Here is a 4,804-nt window from a genome sequence, read left to right as displayed (position 1 = left end):
TGATTTAGTAAAATAAGTCTCCCTGCTTTTGGTCTCTTGGGTGCTGGAGCTATGAATACTTTCCCAAGATCTGGATGCTATTGCATACCAAGTCTGTCTTACCTCTCTAGGCAGTGCATTATTTCATTACCCACATAGATAGTAATTTCCAAAATAAATCAAACAAATGTTTGCTCTGTCAAAACTTTGACTTGACTTCTTGTTGTGTTGTCGACCGCGCTTTAGGGGATCGGGCCCTTAAGGAGAGTCCCGATCCGGTCCTGAGAGAACGGACCTTGGCGGAGCCAATAGGAAAATATGAGCCGCAATACAACCTGAAGCCGAAATGAAGAAGGTCCGCCAAAGTTGAAGGAAAATCCGCCAAGGAGTCTTTATTGAGCGATTCAGCTGAAAAGGACTCTAGTAGTGATCATTCAGTCTACTAGGGTACCACATAATCAAAATAAAGCCATATTTATACAAAGTTTCAGTCTGACAGCCCTTTGAATTTCCCGCCCCACTCCCCCGCCCATCTGATCGCTGATAGGCTAGAAGGTTGAACGAGGCGGGCTTTCGTTTCCCGCCTTGCTCTGTTGGCCCAATAGGGAGCTGCTTTTTGTCCCCACTCGAGCCAATCAGGGAGGAGAAGGCGGGAGTTATTGAAACAATGAAGTGACTGAGCAGGAAAGATCGGATTAATTCCTGCCCGGCCGATTTCTAAAGGGATTAATGACAGCAATCAAGGGTTCCTGTCACGTATACAGATTTCAGATATGCCTTGGGGTGTCAGAGGTGGAAGTAGAGATGGGTGGTGATGGGTCATAATTGACAGGCTCTGCAGGGCGCCTTCCTAAGGTGTCCTGGATTTTCTTTTGGAGGAGATATGACAATGTTTGCCTTGGGGGCGAATCACCTTTAGGTCAATACTCCGAATTCGGCGACTCAAGCCCTATATTGTCCATGCAATCTGAATTTGATTGGGTTAAGCGGTGGCGGATTATCCTTTTGTTTTTGGGAAGGGAAGCCTGGGTCATAGGATCTGGGGTTCAGGTTAAGTTCAAAATATTTCCTATTTGATTTCATGATTTGACAATTATATGAAATAAAATGAAAAATAAAATAAAGTTGGAATATAAATCCTGCTGGGAAAAATACATATTTTCCGGGGATCCCAAAGAGTACAAATACATATAGGCAGATAGATAGATTTCAAGGAAATAAGGGAGAATCCATAAAGGTGGGTTACATTGCATAAAGGGGAATCATGAATGATATAAACAATTGAAAACATTTGATAAGAACGAGGTTCATAACATCTGGAGAACCCAGCATGGAAATTCATAAAAGTGGAGTTTTAGCAGCATGATTTTACAATTCATGAAGTTGTTATCTCTTGCCTCAGAGTGCAGGGATAATCCACAGTAAACTCCAGTAAAAAGTCTCAATCACCTTCTACTATAAATATATGAAATATAGAACATAAAGTCTTGATTTTTGAACTATCTTTTACAAAGTCCTGGGGGGGGGGGTGGTCACCTCGATCACATTTCCCCCCCTTCGGGGCTTGGAAATGGCTATGAACATTTCCCAAAGCCCCGACATTTCACTGCATGCAGGGCCTCTGCCTTGGTAGATCAGATTGTGACTTTTGTTGGAGGGCAGGAGCTTGAAGAGGTGAAAGCTGAGGTTCAGTCAGTGGTGGGTGATCCCATGGTGTTGAAACAGATGTCCCTTGGTCTGGAGTCATGGGAAATGGAGCATGAAGGTGGAGGTGGTGAGGGCTGGGGATGATGGAGGCTGTGATGCAGTACTCCCATTTGGCTGCCTTTTCTTGGCTGCAGCTTGGGCCCCCCTTTGTAGTTGGCAGCTGGGGGCAACTGGGCACAGCTTCTGCGCCTCACAGCACGGCGCCTCCTGGTGACTGCAGGCAGGTCCAGCACTCCAACAGAGGAGACGGAAAGGAGAGAGTGCCTAGGGAAACTAAGGACAGATTATAAGCCCCCCCTCCTTCCCGTGGTGGGGTTAGTCAGGGAAGTCACTCATACCTTGTGAGGGCTCCAGCAGTCCTGGGGTCCTTCTTTGGCACAGCTCTGGTGAGGGCGGAACATCCTTCCCTCATGGTGGTCACTGGTAGAATCCTGTTCACTTCTTCTGGGACATCTTCTGCCATGGCGGCCAATTCTGTCCCCTGGTGATGTCATGAGGGCCTCCTTGGCAGCGTCAAAGGCAGACCTGCACTCAGTAGCCCTTTGCCAGGGCAGAACCAGGCCAGCTGGAGGGCACCATACGGTGGTCTGGCCATAAAAGCCTGCCATGTGCAAGAATCCTTTCAGCAGTGTCTTAGTCTCTAGCCCCTGAGCCAGGCAGATGGGGCTGCTTCCCCCGTGGGGGTCTCAGATCAGCCACAGGTGGGGCTGTCTCTTCTGGGTGACTGGGGGTCAGGGCTTACCCTCACAGGACCATCTCCAATGGCCTCTGGGTTCTAGCTGCTGCATGAAATCCACAGCGCACTCCGAGAGCCCCTACCCAGGTCTTAGAACTGTTCATGGTGGCAGGTATGGATTATGGGTCTTGCAGTCTGGTCTGATGTCCTCAGTCAGGTGGTTGGGTCCGGTCCTCTGGATCTCTTCAGCTGTGCCTGGAAGGTCCCCTGGACTCTAATGCCCTCCTCATATTTAAAGGCAGTTAGAGGGATTTTTAAAACATTCACACGCATGCACTCAGGGAAAGGGAGGGAGAAGGACCCGAAAGGAAGAAAAGAGATTGTTGGGGAACTGCGGAGAGTGAAAGAGTGCCTTTACAATAAAAGTAAACCAGGATTTTGACTGTATGTTTATAAGGAGAAATGGGGATGCTGGGAGTTCCCTTCACAGGGGAAGGAAGGGGGGAGAGAAAGCTTTGAAAAAGGAGAATGTTGAAGCGCATTTTGGCCTAGGAAAACATGAAGTGGAAGGGAGAGAGAGAGAAAAAAAACTCACATATAGAAAAATAAATCCATTCTTCCACCACCCCACCCCTTTCTCCCTAAGATAAGGGAGGTTTGAGGAGAGAGAGAGAAGAAAAAAAGTTAAAACCACAGAAGCAGCAGGATTTCTCTGGGGGGGGGTGGTCACAAAATATTAGGGCTTGAACCTTTGAAAATAGGGAGGTGAGATGGCACAGAAGAAAAGGGAGAGAGAGAGAGAGAGAGCATAGCACTAAGCTAGTCCATTCCAGCCCTCCTTCCCAGAAAACTATATATCACTGGTGGCTTTTAAGGCAAAGGGATGAGTAGAGAAGAGTTTACAGCCCACACATTACATAAACACACAAAATTTAATCAACACTTTTCTGGGAGTCCCCCTCCCCCACCCATCTGATCGCTGATAGGCTAGAAGGTTGAACGAGGCGGGCTTTCGTTTCCCGCCTTGCTCTGTTGGCCCAATAGGGAGCTGCTTTTTGTCCCCACTCGAGCCAATCAGGGAGGAGAAGGCGGGAGTTATTGAAACAATGAAGTGACTGAGCAGGAAAGATCGGATTAATTCCTGCCCGGCCGATTTCTAAAGGGATTAATGACAGCAATCAAGGGTTCCTGTCACGTATACAGATTTCAGATATGCCTTGGGGTGTCAGAGGTGGAAGTAGAGATGGGTGGTGATGGGTCATAATTGACAGGCTCTGCAGGGCACCTTCCTAAGGTGTCCTGGATTTTCTTTTGGAGGAGATATGACAATGTTTGCCTTGGGGGCGAATCACCTTTAGGTCAATACTCCGAATTCGGCGACTCAAGCCATATATTGTCCATGCAATCTGAATTTGATTGGATTAAGCGGTGGCGGATTATCCTTTTGTTTTTGGGAAGGGAAGCCTGGGTCATAGGATCTGGGGTTCAGGTTAAGTTCAAAATATTTCCTATTTGATTTCATGATTTGACAATTATATGAAATAAAATGAAAAATAAAATAAAGTTGGAATATAAACCCTGCTGGGAAAAATACATATTTTCCAGGGATCCCAAAGAGTACAAATACATATAGGCAGATAGATAGATTTCAAGGAAATAAGGGAGAATCCATAAAGGTGGGTTACATTGCATAAAGGGGAATCATGAATGATATAAACAATTGAAAACATTTGATAAGAACGAAGTTCATAACATCTGGAGAACCCAGCATGGAAATTCATAAAAGTGGAGTTTTAGCAGCATGATTTTACAATTCATGAAGTTGTTATCTCTTGCCTCAGAGTGCAGGGATAATCCACAGTAAACTCCAGTAAAAAGTCTCAATCACCTTCTACTATAAATATATGAAATATAGAACATAAAGTCTTGATTTTTGAACTATCTTTTACAAAGTCCTGGGGGGGGGGGTCACCTCGATCACAGTTGCACTTCTGAATAAACATAGAATATATTTTATTTTAAAATGTACATGTCCATAAAATTAATACAGATCTACACAAATGTATATATACATGAACCAGTGCAATATTTCTTACCATCTATACAATAATTGTACTTGACTGCACCATTTCCTCCGCCCACCCCTCCCATGGTAGTGACTTCCCTTTCTTTGGGTTAGAGACAGTTATATACATTTCTGTTCTTCCTTCCTATTACAATATTTTTCAATTCTTCCTTCTGGCATCATATCATTATTTGTAATTTCCATACAAAGATTCTAACACATTAAATTATGAAAACTTCTATTAATACTTTTCCTTCTTTTTCCCCCAGTGGCATACTATATGAATGTACCCAGATTTTTCACATCCCAGTAGTGTTCTTGTGCGGATTTGGTTCATGTTTCAGATATCCAAAAAGCAAGCTCTGCAAATAGGAATG

The 4,804-nt window shown here is 44.8% G+C and overlaps 1 long non-coding RNA gene across 1 annotated transcript; it reads right to left on the bottom strand.

Annotated features, from left to right (window-relative positions):
- Window positions 1–345: 345 nt before the first annotated feature.
- LOC134295996 (uncharacterized) lies at window positions 346–2,964 on the bottom strand. The gene is made up of 2 exons (XR_010002546.1): window positions 2,429–2,964; window positions 346–2,287 (listed from the first exon to the last, which is right to left on the bottom strand). It is a non-coding gene; the product is annotated as an uncharacterized LOC134295996 (long non-coding RNA).
- Window positions 2,965–4,804: the final 1,840 nt, after the last annotated feature.

Source organism: Anolis carolinensis, chromosome 2 (assembly GCF_035594765.1).
Source record: "Anolis carolinensis isolate JA03-04 chromosome 2, rAnoCar3.1.pri, whole genome shotgun sequence".
Classification (NCBI taxonomy): domain Eukaryota; kingdom Metazoa; phylum Chordata; class Lepidosauria; order Squamata; family Dactyloidae; genus Anolis; species Anolis carolinensis.
The sequence above is the reverse complement of the archived record's forward strand: the minus strand, read 5'-3'. Positions and strand labels throughout refer to the sequence as shown.